This window comes from Eubalaena glacialis, chromosome 1, assembly GCF_028564815.1.
Source record: "Eubalaena glacialis isolate mEubGla1 chromosome 1, mEubGla1.1.hap2.+ XY, whole genome shotgun sequence".
Lineage (NCBI taxonomy): Eukaryota > Metazoa > Chordata > Mammalia > Artiodactyla > Balaenidae > Eubalaena > Eubalaena glacialis.
The window spans coordinates 88,536,777-88,555,629 of record NC_083716.1 but is presented as its reverse complement, the minus strand read 5'-3'; the positions used below and the strand labels follow the sequence as shown (position 1 = coordinate 88,555,629).

General features: G+C 46.3%; 1 protein-coding gene and 1 pseudogene across 5 annotated transcripts in view; one reads left to right on the top strand and one right to left on the bottom strand.

The window, feature by feature from the left end:
- The window catches only part of SIPA1L2 (signal induced proliferation associated 1 like 2), a 220,286-nt gene extending 204,980 nt beyond the window's left edge, over positions 1 to 15,306 (bottom strand). For 4 of the 5 annotated variants that reach the window (XR_009699556.1, XM_061182463.1, XM_061182497.1 and 1 more), the window contains exon 1: positions 15,038 to 15,306. The gene's annotated coding sequence lies outside the window, so the exon portion shown is untranslated. Of the gene's footprint in view, positions 1 to 14,273; positions 14,374 to 15,037 lie in introns of those variants that run through there. The other variant, XM_061182473.1, reaches the window with a different exon arrangement.
- Positions 15,307 to 15,862: 556 nt separating this feature from the next.
- On the top strand, positions 15,863 to 16,750 carry LOC133091311 (large ribosomal subunit protein uL4-like; annotated as a pseudogene).
- Positions 16,751 to 18,853: the final 2,103 nt, after the last annotated feature.

The following is an 18,853-nucleotide window of genomic DNA, read 5'->3' as shown; positions in this document are numbered from 1 at the left end:
AAGGAACATCTACGTTTGGTTCCAGGAGAATCACTCTGCCCATCCTTGGAAGCCCACGGGGTGTGACTAGAGAACACAGAACTCAGAGCCCACGCACGGTGGCCACTCCCCCGCCGCTCCGCATCACCCTCGGCATCCAGGGGGCACTGACCTTGGCCCCTCAAGCCTGGACAGACTCACATCTGCTCCCCTGGGTCCCCCAGGCAGCCCCTCCCATCGATCAGACTATCACTTCAAGAGCCTTTCAAGGGGCTGGCAAATAGTCTATTCAGAGTTATTTGAGGGGAAAGCCGTGCAATGTTAGCTCATTACAGGAGGGGGAATCACATGCACAACAGCTTCCTTAGGCTTCGCCCGTGACCCTGTGACAGCTCCTGTCTGAGTGGGAGAGACCCCAGGACCCAAGGGGACTTCCTGCTGAATGACACGCAAGCCAGAGCCCCTGCCATCTTTGGGGAGGTTTCTGCTCCCCAGAAACCCTCTGGCTCCTGAATAAATGATTACTGGGATCCCATTCATCAAGTGTCTCTTAAGCCTTCTATTATGAGTCTGAATTTTAAACAGGGGACGAGGTCCTTTATTACGTTCCCTAATCCACGTCCCCAGGAACATTTTTTTCAAAGTTACAGAGTCTGTCTGCAACCTCATTATTATTAGACTTTACTCTCCCTTCCACCACCCAGAACTAAGCTTCACTTTAAGAAGACAGCACTGCCTCCAATTAAAAAAAAAAATCCACTGAGAGCAATATTATTAGGAGATCGACTCTATTTCCAGAATGAAAGTGCCATAAGAGCAATACCCCTTTCTGCCTACCCACCCTTGTAACCTGAGTCCCTCCCTAAGATGGCACCCGGCAGGACAGAGCAGGCGGGAAGCATTTGACAAGTGAGCTACTCCATCGGAGCGCCCACAATGCCACAGGCAAGGCCAATTCCACAGCATAAGCACAGAAGCGCGTGGAGGGTCGGCGCCATGACACTGCTCAGCACCCCCTTGAAGTCAGCTGTGGTCAGGTCACTGAGTTCTCCAGAGGATGAGAGCACAAGTGATGCAGACCCCTTCTGGGGTCTTCGGGTGACCACCTCCTGGGTGCCCCCTCCCTTTCCAGCCAGCCAGAGCGCAGACATGCCCAGTGGGCTCCCTCCAAGCAGTGAGGCCCAGGCCTGGCGGGGGAGAAACAAGATGGAAGGAACCTGGGTCCCTGAGTGTCAGGTGGAGGACAGCAGCCCACCTGCCCAGATCTCAGGCTGTCACACAAGAAAGGAGTCAGCCTGTCTCTTGTCTGGACACTGTATTCTGGAGTCTCTTTTAGAGCAGGCAGAACTACCCTAACCAATACAGCCCCAAAGCAAAGTCTTCGCACACTGTGTGTGTGTACCTTACATATAAACATTACACTAGTACTGATGAGAACATTTTTCCTGGTTTTGATCGTGGCTGGAGAGGTTTAGCAACTCAGAACTCCAGTAATAGTGGGTATAGCAAAGGGGGCAGTTAATGAAGTCTAGAAATAGATTTTTTTTAATTTTTATTTTTAAATATTTATTTATTTATTTATTTAGGCTGCACTGGGTCTTAGTTGCGGCACGAGGGAAATTTTTTTTTTCTTTTTAGTTGCAGTATGCAGACTTCTTAGTTGTGGCATGTGGACTCTCAGTTGCAGCATGTAGACTCTTAGTTGCGGCATGCGGGATCTAGTTCCCCGACCATGGATCGAACCTGGGCCCCCTGCATTGGGAGCACAGAGTCTTAACCACTGGACCGCCAGGGAAGTCCCTAGAATTTTACTTTTTAAGTCAACGAGGATTTTATTTTACCAGCCAATATCTCAACACAGGTGATTTAAAAATCTCCTAATATTTCAGGTTTATTTTGTTAGTCTCCATATAGCATCATAAAACAAAAGTCAGGAAATTTTAGTCTTCCAAATTGTTGCATTTGAACTAGAAATTACAGTCAGCCCTGTACATCCCCAGGTTCCACATCTGCAGATTCAACCAACCGTAGATTGAAACTATTTTTTTTAAAAACTCCGAAAGTTTCAAAAAGCAACACTTGAGTTTGCCACGCACCAGCAACTATTTTACATTGTATTAGGAAGTATAAGTAATCTAGAGATGACTTAAAGTATATGGGAGGATGTGTGTAGACTATATGCAAACACTACACCATTTTATATGAGTGTCCCTGGCTTTTGGTATCTTGAGGGGGGTCCTGGAAACAATCCCTGTGGATATGGAAGATCAACTGTATTCCTCAAAGATGCCTTATTAAAAACAAACAAACAAAAAAGCTTGTTTAAGAAGTTAATCACAAAGCTAAGAATAAGCTTTGCAAAAATAGATATATTTTCTTTTACCTAAAGTTTTCCAAGTAGCAGACACAGTAAGTGAATAATGTGTCAGGGTCCATCTCTTCAGGAGCAAGAGAACTCAGCTGAATGCCCCGAGCTGGCCCTGCAGCACGTGTTAGCAAACGAACAAAAGAAGCACCTAGTGGGACTTCCCTGGTGGTCCAGTGGTTAAGACTCTGCACTCCCAATGCAGCGGGCACAGGTTCGATCCCTGACTGGGGAACTAAGATCCCACATGCCACACGGCGAGTCCCCCCCGCCGAAAAAAAGAAGCACCTGGTTTTCAGAATACATAGGAGAAACCCAGGCAGAAAATGGCCCAATCAAATATGAAAATCACACCTTTGTTGGGAAGGGGGAAGATGAGACTTAAGAAAAATACACAAATACCTAAAACAAAATTGTTTCTAGTATCACTTGACAATATGATCTTTGAAAAGAGCTTGTGACCAAGGTGGAGGTAAGCCAGCCTGGCATAATATATATAAAAGTATACGGCAAAGCAGAAATCCCTATGCTGAGTGAAAGAAGCCTTACACAAAGAGTACACACCGCAGGATTCCATTTATATGAAGCTCAAGAACTGGCAGAACTTACCATTGGGGGTTGGGGGGGGGAGGAACAGTGGTTGCCTGGGACGGGGACTGGGAAGGGGCCTGAGAGAACTTTCTGGGGTGGTAGGTATATCTTAATAGAAGTATGGGTTACATAGGTATATACATTTGTCTAAGGTCATAGAATGATACACTTAAAACGTATACATTTCACTCTATAAACTTTGCCTCAAAAAAGAATGTGAGTTTTAAACTCACTTATGGTATGTCTGCTGAAGTGCTTAGCGGTGAAGTGTACTGATGTGTGTTACTTATTTTGAAATGCTTCCAAAAAAAAAAAAAAAAAGAGGGACTGATGGGTAGATAGAGGTGGATAGATCCGTATACAGCAAATACAGTAAAATGCTAACACTTTGTGGAATCTAGGCAGTGGGTATATGGGTGTCCACTACACTAAGTAATTCTTTCAACTTACCTGTATGTGTGAAATTTTGCATGATAAAAAGCTGAGGGCAAGTACATGCTAATATGCTGAGATGTCTTGCTTTAGAATCTAAAGGAGAATGCGAATCTTACCCAGCATTTACTACTACTTCCTGCGACATAAAAATAGCACGTGGACAGCAAATGAACACGTGTCCCAGGGAGGCCGGGGTGGTGGACAAGGTGCTCGGGCTACCTAAGACCTCACTGTCCACAGCCATGCTTCCTAAGCCTGCCTCAGTTTAAAACTTTGATTATTCAAAATAATTTCAAAGTAAATCACTTCGGTACATCAATTACCAAAAGTTATAAATTCCTAAATAGAGAGTCTTAAAACAAAACAATGTGACCTTGAATCCCAAATATAATACTATGTGTGGTGTTCTCTGGACAAATAACTGAAGCAGATTCAGTGATTTTATACCAAAACATTGTGGTCAAAAGGTACAAACTTCCAGTTAATTAGATGAACAAGTCCTGGGGGTGTAATGTACAGCATGATGCCCATAATTAATAATAGCGTAAGGTATATTTGAAAGTTGCCGGGCTTCCCTGGTGGCGCAGTGGTTGAGAATCCGCCTGCTGGTGCAGGGGACACAGGTTCGAGCCCTGGTCCGGGAAGATCCCACATGCCGCGGAGCAACTGGGCCCGTGCGCCACAACTACTGAGCCTGTGCTCTGGAGCCCACGAGCCACAACTACTGAGCCCACGAGCCACAACTACTGAAGCCCGCGTGCCACAACTACTGAAGCCCATGCGCCTAGAGCCCAAGCTCCACAACAAGAGAAGCCCCCTCAATGAGAAGCCCGCGCACCGCAACAAAGAGTAGCCCCCGCTCGCTGCAACTAGACAAAGCCGCGCACAGCAACAAAGACCCAACACAGCCCAAAATAATTAATTAATTAATTTTTTTAAAAAAGAAAGCTGCTAAGACAGTAGATCTTAAAAGTTCTCATCACAAGAGAAAGACAAAACTTTGTAACTGTGGCGATGTTAACTAGACTTTGTTAACTAGACTTATTGTGATGATTATCATGATGATCATTTGACAATATATACAAGTATGGAATCATTATGTTGTATGCCTGAAACCAACATAATGTTATATGTCAATTACATCTCAAATTAAAAAAATGTTTGCCTTCTATCTCTGATGAGTCCAAAATATTTTCCCCTTTAGGTTTACAGACACATTCTATAACCTTTAGCAAATTACAATGGGGAAAAAATCGAATTGACTACCTTACGTGATAGACAAGTTAATCACCACTCCAAAAATAATGTCCATCACTTCTCTTGAAGTTGCTTTTGTTAATAAAGTTCAGTTTTGGGGTTGCAAAACCCAAACCAGGCTAGGATCTGAGTTTGGTTTTAGGCAGAGTAAGTTCATGGAGACAGTACTATGATCCGGAAAAGGGCTAAGAGACAGAGAGTTTGATTTGTATTTGCTGGTCCCCTGCAGAGCCAGGAGTGGCCTTGCATACAAGAGCCCTTCAACAAAAATTCAAACCCTGACCATTTTCCAAAACCTAACTCGGGTCCTCCCTTTTCCTTGAATGTTCTCCTGACTATGCCCACCCACCAGGCCCTCTACCACCCACAGGGTCTTTCCTCTGAAAGAAGCTGTAGTGCCCATCTTCACAGGAATCTTCTAATATACATCATGCGTGGCCATCAGCCAGGCCAGCACACCTACAGTTTATCACCTACCAGGGCAAGCCATTCTACCAAAATCAGCAGGCCTAGGTGGTAAACCATTCTCTTACATTCTCGTATTTATGAATCAGCACCATGAGGAAGACTGATTCCAGGACCACCCTAAGGTTCCCCTGAGGCCTGAAACACTGAGTTGGTTCATTTGCTGACTGTACCAGACACTTCCCTGGGCCAGAGGACTGGGACACAGTGACCAGGTCCCTGCCTCCAGGGTCTCACACCCTAAGGGCACCCTCTGCTAACCTGGAAATCTTGGAACGCCAAAGTTTAAAGAGACCTCAAGACTGTGTGGCCCCGAGTCCCCATTTGAAAACTGGCTCCTACTCACTGCCCTGGAAGCAAAGTAAGTTAGACACGGGCGCTGAAGCACTCCACCAAGCCCTCACCCCACCTCCGTCTTCTGCAACAGCAAAGAAATGCTACTTTGCTCTTCCATGGAATGTTGCAAATGCTTTTTTAAAAATTCTCATCTTTCTCCTTAGTTTTACCTTTTGCAAAAAGTTCAGTTTTGGGTTGTTTGTTTGTTTTTGGCCACGCCACGCGGTTTGTGGGCTCTTACTTCCCCGATCAGGGATCGAAGTCAGGGCCCTCGACAGTGAATTCCCTGGACCGCCAGGGAATTCCCCAGGAAGGTCAGTTTTTAAATTTATTTTATTTATTGATTTTTGGCTGCGTTGGGTCTTCGTTGCTGCACACGGTCTTTCTCTAGTTGCGGCGAGCGGGGTTACTCTTCGTTGCAGTGCGTTGGCTTCTCTTGTTGCGGAGCACGGGCTCTAGGCACACGGGCTTCAGTAGTTGCGGCACGTGGGCTCAGTAGTTGTGGCTCGCGGGCTCTAGAGCTCAGGCTCAGTAGTTGCGGCGCGCGGGCTTCGTTGCTCCGCGGCATGAGGGATCTTCCCGGACCAGGGCTCGAACCTGTGTACCCTGTGCTGGCAGGCGGATTCCTAACCACTGCGCCACCAGGGAAGCCCAGGAAAGTCAGCTCTGAACAGGTGAAAGCTTGCAGGGATGGATGGAAAAGGAGTGAATGCTGTCACGAGGCTGCTCGCTGGAGGCTGGGCCTGTCTGCGTCCTCCTCCAGGCCCTCCCACAGCAGGAGGCACAGCGGGATAAGTGTTTGTGGACCTAGTGGTGAAGAAAATAGTCAGATGAAAGGCAGTGCCTCCTAAAACCCTCCCAGGGCCTGCTCCTCACTCCTTCCACGTATCCTAGGCCGACTCAACATCCCCTCTTGCGCTTCAGCTCGTCTGGGAAAGAACTGTGAGTTGCGATGCCAGGCTGGGAGGATGGATTTAGAAAGCTCCACATAGCCAGACACACAGCAACAGCAGCCATCAGACATCACCCAGATTTAACCGGCCTAAAATTAGCAGTCAGAGCGGAGCAGTTACTGCACGGATGGCGTCAGAGCTCTTCTGACTGGCTGACTGCCAGTTTTAAACAAATTGTCCTGCTTTCTCTACCAGGGAAACAATATTTTGGAACAGAGCCAGCCAAGCATTTCCGTGGCTGTTCCCATTCTCGATTCACGATTAATGTCTGCTAATTCAGTGACAAGGTGAGCAGAGCTTGTCTGGGCTGCATCTGCAAGGCGATTGTTTTGCTGCAAGCCCTTACTCTTTGGGTGAGTAAAGTACGGTGGAGGAATCCTTTCAAATATTTAAATGCCTGAAATTTATTTAGGGCTTCACATTCAACTGACTTAAACAAAGATGATGCAAATCTAGCGAAGTATAAAGGCAAAACGAAAATTGGTTTCCTCTGCTCCTTCTTTTCATCCTGGCGAAGACTCGGGAGCTAAAGAAATGTTCTCTGCAGGATCACAGCAGCGCCCTCTCACTTCCCAGCAGAACTGCTACCTCACCACAAACTACAAAATTTCTCACGAATAACAGAGGATCCACTGGCTGACAGAACAGGGCATTTGGAGGCTAGAACAATAGCTCAGAAGCCTGCCCCCGGCCACCACTTCCCGCTTGCAGGGACAGTAGTGGGATAATTCTGGCATTTTCCTCTGCATGCACCTTCTTTACCACCACCCCCCATTTCTTTTATGATTTATTGAGATCAACAGGACCTCACAAAGCATCTAGGCCGCCACAGTGGGCAGAGAGATGGGTTTAAACTCTAAGAGCTAAGATTCAGAAAGCCATGTGTGTTCTCGCCTTAAATCTTAGTTTTCGCATCAGTACAGGGGGATAATCCCATCAGCCTTGCAAGGTTCTCGTTCAGTCTGCAAGAGACCATAAATGAAAGTTCAAGCACAATTGCTGTTTTGAAGTCTACCTTCAGGAATCTCTCTCCCCAGTTCTTTATCCTGTTCCGAAGTCAAAAACATTAGCCTCTCTCTTTCATTCCTCTCATCATTTAAGACTTTTTAAATAGGAAAACAGATCCATTATTCCAAGCAAATGACTTACGATGACCCTCAAATAAACAAAATGGCTGGTAAATTCGGTGATTTAGTATTATTTAGGCTAATCTCTCAGCCTCGCCCGCAGCTCTCATCATAGCATACCTTAATACACACATTTAAACAAGCAGGAGTTAGAATGATATCTCCCTGAATTCATGCAATATAGAAATCAGGAGTAGGTCAGGATATTAAGATAAAAGACTTCTACCTGTAAGATTAAAGCTATGTTTACGGAGCACCTACTATACGTAAGGCATAAGTAATATTCCAACGTACTCTGCAATCCTCAAATTAAAAGGACTAAATTAACAGAAGGTGTACAATATACTACTGATCGGTTTTAAAAAATCATTATTTCCTGTAGAAATTATCATGGATTGAGAGAGAAGAGAGAACGTTGCACAATTCAGAAATCCTCTCTTTCCAGTTACCTTTATTAAGGAGTCCAAACCAGGCTTGTAAGTGAACTGCAGCTTCATCTGATTCCAATAAGGCCAAGGCAGTGTGCTTATCAGCTTGGATCAGACTTTGAAACCTGGGAAAGGTGTAAAGCACACCCTCTCACCCCAGGGTGCCCACCCTCCCCAAACCACACCCCTCAGAACCGGGCAATAAAGGTCCTGATGTAACAGATGGAACTCTGCTGTTACCCTCTTCAGAAACTACTTCTCCATTTTTACCAGTTTGATATCAGAGTTCAATTACAGGTTATTTCAAGTGACCCAGAAAAGATATAAAGTGAGGCATAAAAGGCTGTTTCGGTAGACCATTTACAATAGAAATAATGAGAACCTTAAGGCAACACTTACTTAGTTCAACAAAAGCCAAGACACACAGCTCTTTCATGTTTAAACCGAGGGCTTTCACTCCTGCCTTTATCAAACATTTGATAAGTGCCTATTATGTGGCAGAAACCAGGGCAGTACAGGGAATACAGCAGTAATGACCAGAAATGTCCCTGCCCATATGGCACTTATATTCTATTGAGGCGAGGCAGAAGACAAACATAGAAAAATCAATATACAATATCATGTCAGGCAATGATAAATGCTATAGATTAAAGTCGCTCAGCACACAGGGAGGCTGGGTGGCGTGCGGGTGCCCTGCCCTCCCATCATCCCTTCCAGCCCACATGCCCTCCAGAGGCTGGAACACTGGCCTCCCTTGCACGAGGGGTGACCATGTGCTACCGTTCTAGCCAACATTAATCTGCACTTTCAAAGTTGTTCTTACTCTTTAGAAGTTTCTGGATGAGCAAATGATGAGTTACGTCCTTCTATCCTGACTCTGGGTCTGGTGTCAGCTGTGTGTCGATAGTACAATGCTCCCCAAACAGTTGAGTTCAACTAGAAACATTGCAAGGAGGATGGTATCCTCCATCACACTATTATTCTCCCCCCCCCACCGCCAAAAAATTTAAACCTCAAGCTAAGCAACCCACAACCAATTCTGGAAGAAAATTGGCCAAGGTAAAAACTGTCCTCAGGAAAAAGAATACATACAGTAAATAGAGGGTCCATGAAGGGTAGAATCTGTCTTAAGCTTCCCTCACAAGACCCTGCAGGCCCCCTAGAAATTGTTTCCAAACAGCTGTGAACTCTAAGCAGAGAGGATGGGAGAACAGTGGTCTCGGGACCTGGCCCACACATTTCAAAGGGTAACGAGCAAGCCTTTAAGATGCAAAAGAAAATACTCCAACATTCATTTTTGTTTATTGTCAGCCTTCTTAAAATTTATATTATTACGTTTTATAGTGTCCATATCTTAGCATGGGAAAGTTTTACATATATACGTATATGTATATATATACACACACACTATACTGTACATATACACACATGCACAAACACATATAGACAGACGTGTGTATGTGCATATGTGGACACTACACACAGGAGATTCTGTATAGACGGGATGCACACTGGAAAAAGTTTAGAGACCCCACTACAAAGAAATAATTGTTCTTTGGATTAGGGCATTAAACACTCCAAACAACAGCATGTGTCCTGTATGAAGCATCCAAAGTGTGATTCCTAAAACTTCTCATTAGAAGCTTCAATATGAAGAGGACTGTATCCCCACCCTATTCCTGAACCATGTGACTATCCACTGTTCCACAGGGAACCAAACGATTTTCAAACCCCCCCTGAAGACAGTGAAAGCAATCATTATGCAGACTGTACCCGCTACTGTGCCCTAAGCATTACAGAGATTTTTTTTTTAACGTCTACACAATAGTTTGTCTCAGCATACATAATTTTGTGTTCACCCAAGAGTTCTTACTTTCCACAGTAACCATTTTTAACACTAGCTCTTTACCTAGATTTTTTTTTTTTTTTACTTCAGAGTGATTGAATACACCACTAAACAGCCTGCTTTGGACTACTCTGATTTCCTAAACAGCGCAACTAACTGGGAGCTTCTTCTGGCGGATGTAGCAACTATGCAACAGTGAAAAATAGGGAGTAATCCAATCAGTAGCCCTCAAGGCACCCCTTATGGCTGAATGCTTATTTGTGAAATAGGAAAAATAGAGTACCAACTAATTAAAACACTGGGAAATTGGGAAAAGGTTGTTCTCGTCCCCAACTATCTGAAAGCAATTCAAAAGAAGACAATACCAAACTGCAAGATGAGTTTAGGGAAGTCTACAACATCCTGCTTCTTTCCACCATCTTTTTAGTGCCTGAGGCCTCCAGAGGTCACAGTTCACAGTGTGGCCCTAGCTTCTCTGTCACTCAGTCAGTCACTGAACATCTATTTCTTAATCTCCCACCACGTAGAGCACGGTTCAAGTTACTAGGGACACGCTGAAAATGAACTCAGGTCTTATTAGAGTACCTTGGTCAGTAGAACCAGCAAAGATGGCCTGACGTGCTCTTTCGGGATATCTGTGTGGAAGAGGCATTCAGTAATGGGCTAGTTATAAGAAATTAGGAGCATTAGTACTTAACTATAGCCAAACCTAGAAGGAAACTTCCAGAGACACCATTCGTAGTTCAGCCAGTTTAACAATTCTATCAGCAGCTTAGGTAAGGTATAAAAAACAATCTGATCTAATGTGCAGACAGCCTTTGTTTGAGAGGGCAGGCAAAGGTGCTAAATAATAGTATCAAACTCCCAAAAGCATCATGGGAAGGACAAGCTAAAATAAAGTTAGACAAAGTCCAATAAATGTTAGGTCTTGCAGTGACATTAGGACAGGATGGGAAGACGTGGCTTCAAGACAGCATGTGATTAGGACCCAGGGGTTTGAGTGAGGAAACTCACTGAGTCTGGGTAGAAAAGTGAATGTGAACTTGGACCGTATCAGTGCAGGCAGGACGTGCAAGCTGAAGGAAGGGCACCCCTATTCTACTCTGCGCAGGTCAAGGTGAGTGGGAAGACTTTGGCTCTGAGCCCCACTTGGACAGGTATTGTCCAGTGAGGAACTGGAACATCTGTACAGAAAGATTAGTTCTGCAGGCCACCAAGCGGGGGGGAATTCAAATAAACAGGTAGAATTAGATTTCGACTCTACAGGTAAAAAACACCTCCTAGCGGTCAAAAACATGAGAAAGGTGGAACTCTCCACCCCTTACTAGATCATGTGCAGAGTATATAAAGGGATCCAAGCATCAAAGAAGGGTTAGTTGAGCTGGTCATTGATTTCCAAACCCTGGTTCTTAGTGAAGTTTTCACTGGTCTGTGCAAAAGGAAAAGTGTCTGTGTATGGGTGAGTATATATGCACATGGGGGTAATTTTAACCAATGCCCTCTCTGGATGGGAAGAACTTTCCTTAAGTCAGCATGCGTACTCTTCCTTTTTTTTTTTTTCTTTTCTTTTTGGTGTATCAGTGTGAAATGCAATATATCTATACCACAACATAGTGACAAATCTGACAATCTCTAAAATTTGATTTTTGTTTCCGATTTTTAATTTACAGGTAGATAAAAACAAAAAGTAAAGGAACGACATAAAGCGACCTTACGGACCTTTGTGGTACAGAGAGGCTATGACAACTAGACTCAAATTACTGCATCTCTTCTTCTTTGCTATCACCCAAGTTGGCTATACAATGCTGCACAGGGGAAAAAATATATATATATATATATATGTGTGTGTGTGTGTGTGTGTGTGTGTGTACATATACACATATCTCAAGGAATTAGGTTATGCTAAATGTGAAATCTCCCAAGAAACAGAACCTCTACTGTGGGTAATATCCGGCTCCCCTGGACCACTCTTTGGAACCAAAGTTTATGAATCAAGTTCAGAAAGGATCAAAATAATTTACCTCTGAAGTTCTGAAGCGTTTAAATTCCTATCACACTGTTATCCTTCCTTTAAAAGGGGTCACAGCTAGATGTGATTGCAACAGAAAAGCAATCTCTGAGTCATTGATTTCCAGGTAAACTAAGTAAGCTATAACTCTCATGAATGTTCACATACAAACTTATCATAAACCAAAGAAAGAAAAGACACAATCGTGAAAAAATATAAACTACCCCAATCAGTCATTTTCATTAATCCATACATTTATTTGAAACATTAAAGAAAGCTAAAATTTTGGTGCTGAAAGGGATCATGAAAAAACTTTATCCAAACTCATCTGTGCCAGGCGCTAGAGAGGTTCCTGTCTTTCTTGCCTAATGCTCTTTCTATCCCATCACCCTGCAAGGGATCTAAGTACATTCACAGAAGGAGAAAATGTGGAACATGGTTCCCTATATTCTTTAGGCCTGTACTTCATATTTCATGCAAGTTCAAAACAGATTAAAAAAAAAAAAAAAACCCTTTGCTTTTCAGCTAACAATTAACAGTCTGAATTTTCTTCAAATTCAGCATGTCTTTGAAGGGATTTGTAATCCTAAACCGTCACCTTAAGTAGATCGTTAAGTTCAAAGGCTCAGTGCCTTCCTCAATCTCACAAAAACAAACAAACAAACAAACAAAACACCTTTGCATCTACCAATCATGACTGGGGTTTGGGGGCTGTATCAACATAAACACAGTTCTTTGCAAAGTATGCAGTAAATTCAACCCCTTTTAAACTAGTTTTGATGACCAAACACAGCACTTTCAAACCAGTTTCAATTACCAGACAATTGCCCTTTCATGGTAGCTCACTATTATTTTCCTCACTTTGAAGAATAGATAGATTTTCAAAATGAATAACCCAATAACCCTTTTGCCTCAGGTAAAGAGATCCCCCAAGGTGCACAGGTGTTTACCAAGCTCAGGTATCAGGGAACCCTTCTAAATACCATTCCAGTCTCAAGAGAAACGAAATAAAACAAAACGTACAAACCCTATTACACAGCTTTCACTACAGTAAGTATCATAATAGTCAAATCCTGATACCGATAATTTCCCTCTTACATTCCAGAAAATTAAAGCTCTTTGAGAAAGACTAAGATTTAAAAACATCAAAAGCATGTGATGGAAAATATACACTTAAATCAACTAGGGAAAATCTGCAGCCCATACTCTAAAGCCAGAAGCTCCACTTCCATTTATCTCTTGCTTTATTTTCCAGACCAAATGCTTACAACTGCTTCTTATCCAAGTTCATTTCACCCCATCTATAGGTAGCATATGGGTACTGATAAAAGCTGTTTCTGATTTCATTTCATTCCCAACTTCCCAGATGTTTGCGAGAGGGTTGTGTTTTTTTTTTCCCCCCTTCAGCTATTTGCGAATATGCTCTAATTTAGAACCAACAAATTTAACATATCATATTTTAGGCTGGGCACGACACACAATAAATAACAGCTATAAGGAATGTCGAGATATTTCACCAGCTTATAAATAAGTTTGCCTACGTAGGCAAGATTTGGACAGGCTGCCATGATCTTGCTTTAGAGAAAAAGTACTGAAAATACATAATTGAGAACCCAATGCTACCAAAATGGCCAACTACAGGCCATTGTACTTTAGAAATGAAACACGCGATATCAACTGGGGAGAATAAAGATGGCCCCAACACAATCCTTGGTATGACTCATGCATGTATACTTCAACTCCATCTCAACAGAGGCTTTAGGAAGAATCAGTGTTATGTGTACCGAAAACTCAAGAAAGACTGCACTGTCTCACGAATAATACTCTTTTATACTTCTCTGAATCAAGCAATGAACTACTAAATTAAGCAGAAAACATCCTTAGCAGAAATATTATAGAAATAGAATTCCATATCTCACTGTAGCACTTTGAATTCCTCAAGTCAAAACAGACATCCTTAAATTTGTGACTAAAAACAGTAACCAAGTTGTCCCTTGAAATCCATCTTTAGGAATGCCAGAAATAATACGCCACCTTTTGATGTCTGCACAAATATTGGTTTTATAGGGAAGTAATGTATTTCAAGGAAAGCAACAGTTTTGGAGATTTTTTTTTTTTTCTCCCATTACTAACTGGAAAACTGGAAAAATTACAACCTGGATTGCAGACAGGCAACTCAAAAGCGCAGTTTACTAAATGCCTGTCATAAGAAAGCCATCTAGTGTTAACATTTAGAAATGAAAACTGCAGACAAAAGAGGCAAAGAAAAGAAACATGTAAGTGACTATTTTGAACTTACTGAGCAAACCTATGAGAATCCCCAAGATTCTTTGTTTACCAAAAAAAAAAAAAGTCCATCCTTATCAAAAACCGTGTCTAAATCTAAACAAAATCCCAAAACTGTACAATTGCAATTTTTACCAAAATCAGGTTTTGGTGACCACCATTCCATGACCAATGCACTTGATGTTTCCAATACTCACGCTGGAGTCATCCTGGGCTGAATTAATTTAACCGAAGCAGGTTAATGATGACAAATATCTCCCAGAGGGGTCATGCCAACTTGTTTTCTCTTCCCGAGAAGCATCGGCTCTCGCTGGTAGACGATGAACCGAGACTGATTCTTTGGGTTTGCGGCGCGGTTGAAAATTAATCTGTAGGTGCTCGTGGGGATACTCCGGGGACCTGGCCAAACGAGCTTCCACGAAACGGGGGCCCGAGCAGGACCGGGAGCGGAGGATGGAGCGAGACGCGGAGCCGGGGAAGCCGGGGAGCCGTCGGGCCCCGAGGAAGGGCGCTCGCCGGCCGCTGGGACCTTACAAAGAGGGGCGGGCGCCGCGAGGGCTCGCGCCCCGGGCACACGCCTTCCCGGGGAATAAACCCCGCAGCAAGTTCAGCAAGTGACCCCGCCCGGCGCGCCGGGGAACCGCGCCGGGCAACCTTTTTCTCTCCTCTCGGGTTAGTCACGGAGGAGTCGCTGCGCGCCCGGAGAGTCCTCCTTAGTCCTCGCGTCTACGAGACGGGAATAACCTTTCAGCCGATCGATAAGTTTGAGAACGAGCGGCAGCGGCTCCTCTCCCACCCCTGGCTCGGGAGCGCGGGCGCATCTGCCGGCCGGACCCTCGCCCCACGCCCCGGCCCCCCGTCAACCCCCGAGGCGCCCCCGAGGGCGGCCCCTTCACCTCGGGACGGTCCCCGGACACGACCCGGAGGCTCCCGAACGGAACCCCCCTCGCCCCGAACGCACCTCGGAGACGCAGTCCGCCGGGACCTGCTACAGCCCGCGAGCGCGCGGCGGCGCGTACCGGGGTCGCCGCCTCGCCGCCCGCCTCTGCCCGGGGCTGCCCATCGGCCCGGACCCTGCCCGCGCCGGGCTCCGGCGGGAGACGGCCGGGACCCGCCGGCTGCGGCTGGAGCGGTCGGCCTGCGGTCGGGCGGGCGGGCGGCCGGGGCGGGGGCGCGGCGCTGCTCCTCCTCCTCCTCCGTCCTCCTCCCGCTCCGCCGGCTCCTCCCGGGCTCCCGCTCTGCCGCGCCGGCTCCCGACACCTCCGCCCGCCCGCCCGCGGCACCGCCCCCCGCCCGCCCCGCGGCCTCCCATTGGCAGCCGCCTGCCGGCCCCCTCGGCCCCGCCCCGCGATTGGGCGCGGGCGCCGTCCGTCCCGCCGCCCCGCGGGGCTCGGGGCGCAGCCGGTGCGCGGTTCCCAGGCCCCGAGGCGCGCTGGAGCGGGGCGGCCGGGAGGGGCTCGGCGGTCTTCCTGCGGAGGGCGCTGCGCGGGGCGCAGCCTACCTGGAGCCGCAGTCCGGGGGCGCCGTCGCCGTCCTCCTCGGGACTCGTTTTCACCCCTCCCTCTGGCACCGATAAGTTAAAAACCCCGAATCTGTTGCGGGGATGTCGTAATTGGTGTCTTCCTGCGTTCTCAGTGACAGTTGCCGAAAATTCTTACTGAGCAAGACATAATCTTTTTTTAATTCCTACAGTTTGAGAAATGTGATTCTTAACTGGGAAAATAGATGTGTCTTGGGTTCGCACTCTGAGCCAACCAAACCTGGCACGTTGGCCCCGCAGTGACGTGCCATCAGCTCTGCCCTGGCTGCCTCGGCCTTACCGGCGCTGGTCATGGCTAAAGGTCACTGTACTGAGGAAGTCCTGGACTTCCTTTGGTGGTGGAAGATAACGTTGAAGGCTACGAGACGAACAGGGGGGCTGTTGCGCTTCTTAAGAAACTGAAGGCCTGGAATCATATCAAGAAGGTCTGTGCCTCTGAGCAAATGCGCGCTGGCAAAGGGCAAAGTGAGACACCGCGGGGTGTGCACGGCAGGGGACCCTGCATCATCTGTCATGGGGACGATGGTATCGAGGCCTTGAGGAACATCCCTGGCTCCCTAATTCTCCTTTCCCTTTAAAAGGAATGATTCTGCTTAATGTAAGCCAAACTGAGCGTTTGGGAACTTGCTCCTGGTGGACACCGTTTCTGATTTGCTTTCAGCAAGTCAGATGATCTGTAGGGCACTTGAGTCCTTCAAGAGTAACTACCACCTTCCCATGCACAAGATGCTCAACACAGACCTTGGCAGAACCCTGGAAAACCCCAGAGCACCGCGCAAGAAGAGTCATCGCAGCGTCCTGAAGAAGAATCCGCCGAAAAACCTGAGAATCATGTTGAATCTAACTAAACCCACGTGCAAAGACCGTGTAGCTGGGCATCATTCTTCGCCAGGCTGAGAATCACAAACTCCAGGTGGTTAGGGCAGCGGCGGCGGTAGAAGCCGGATCCGATGGGGAGGGGTTCCAGGCAAGAAGCCTTTTGTAGGGAAGAAAGGAAAGGAGGCTGTTGGCATAAAGAAGCAGAAGAAGCCTTCGGTGGGGGGCTGGGGGAGGAGGCCGCAGCTACCAAGAAACCGGCCGCTGGGGAGCCAGCAGAAAAGAAAACCCACCACAGAGAAGAATCCTGCTGCATAAACTTAGATGTGTTTATCCCTTGAAGGTCAAATCATTTTGGACAGCTCACTTTGAGTAAAGACCTGATCAGAGAGGCAGTGAGAAACACACACACACACACGCACACGCACACACGCCCTCGAATCTGGCTCCGCGCCGCCCCCTGCCAGTGTCCCTGCCCGGCCTCCGCTCTCTGGAGTGGAGAGAATCGCGCCCGCTGGCGCTTGGTCCCCGCGCCTCCCCCCCATCCCACCCCAAAGAGCCTGAACGTCGCCACAGCTGCCGGGCGCTGCGCAGGCACCTGCCACAGGACGCCGCAGGATCGCCGCATCGCTGTGTTCACAGGAAGACAGCGGGGAGGGGCAAGCCCTACTGTGTGCCGACCCCCGAGGGCGCCCGGGATCGCCCAGGCGGTCCCCTGACCCCAGCAGCTGTGGTGGGAGGATGCACGGAGCATCGCGCAAGAGGTCAGGTGGTGCCAGCGCGCAGGAATGCTGCGGAGCCTGGAAGGAGGCTGGGAGAGGCGTGCAGTCCTGGCGCCCCCGGCCCAACCCCTGGGCCCGCCCACCCCGCCTCCAGGCAGCCCTCCACCCCGCCTCCAGGCAGCCCTCCACCCAAGGGAGAAATGCTCTTGGATCTTGATCTTGACGAGGAGAAAGAAAATGAACTTTTGTTACCCTCCTTTTCTACTTTGCCAGGAGATCTTGATCACCCAGGAGGAAGCTTTACCTGAAACTGTTCATGTAAATTGCTTGACACTTGAATTGGTTGCTGAAACATTAAAGGATCTCAGAGGACTTTTTTAAAGCTATACAGGAGTTGACTCTGCCTAAAGGGACCAGTAGCAGGAAGAGACTCTACCTGACCTTCCAGTTCCACCGTAGGATTTCCTGAGCCGGCTTTACTGTGGGAGAGCTGCTAGGGCTGTGTTTCCTGAGACTGGCTTCAGAGTTTTCAGTTCCTCCTTTTCTGGAAGCAGAATTCTTCCTGGAGAGATCATGTTGTCTGTACCTCCCTATCCCAAACACGCCCTAAAACATAACCCTCTTAAGAGTTAGAGATGGTCCCTCCCATGCTATATTTCTTTGTGATCTAAAGCCTGTAAATATTGTACAGCCTTTTCTATCTCTGTAAAATAGGGGCATACAGTATGGGAATGCGTATAATAAAATGCATCAGAGAGCAACGTTTTGACATGACCAAACTCCTGAGTTCTCCCAACTGTCACCTCATTAACAACATTTACCAAGATTGTCATTTATTCATTCAACAAACATGTATGGAGACCCTGTGATGATCCAGAGGTGCCAGGTGCTGGGGATGTAAACCTGCAGAGGACATGGGCCCTGCTTTTCATCATCGCTCCATCTCACCTGTGCCCATCCCCATATCTGGCAGATGCTCTATGAGAGGTATGGACACAGGAGCAGCCTTGGAGGGACACTTCCTGCAGAAGCCAGAGGATAGACCCCCCCCCCTTCACAGCACTTTATCACAGTACTTCTCACTCTTCATGTAACTGCACATGTCATTATCTTTTCCACTGTTCTGTAAGGGCCATGAAGAAAAGAGCCACTTCCCCCTTAGAGTTTGGACTCGTAAAGCAGTGACTGTGTGAGTCCATGGGTTGTCACCAAGGTGGCTCTTGGTGCTGAGGCTGTATTGTCCACTGTCTGATAGACAAGGAGGACACTTTGATGTGTTCCTTAATGACTATAATGATCTGATAAGGAAGTCTTTATCTTTTTTATTTTATTTTATTTTTTTTGCTCAACAACCAAAATATATTTTAATAGAAAATAAACAATGCTTATGCAAACACTATAAATATAACCAATCATGAGGTGACTGCTCTGACATACATACATACATTAATTTCAAAATATATCCACGGTAAGTTTAAAGAAAAGTGCTTACAGACAAGGTTCATTACTGCGTCAGGCATAACTAAACTATTAAAATAAAGATATGAAGTCCAGGAGTGTCCAAAATCTTATGGGAGGACATCAATTGGTTAATTTCATATATATAAACATTAGCAATAAGGCTAGTTTTTTTTTTTAACTATTTAGTTTATATTGGACTACAGTTGATTAGCAATGTTGTGTTAGTTTCAGGTGTACA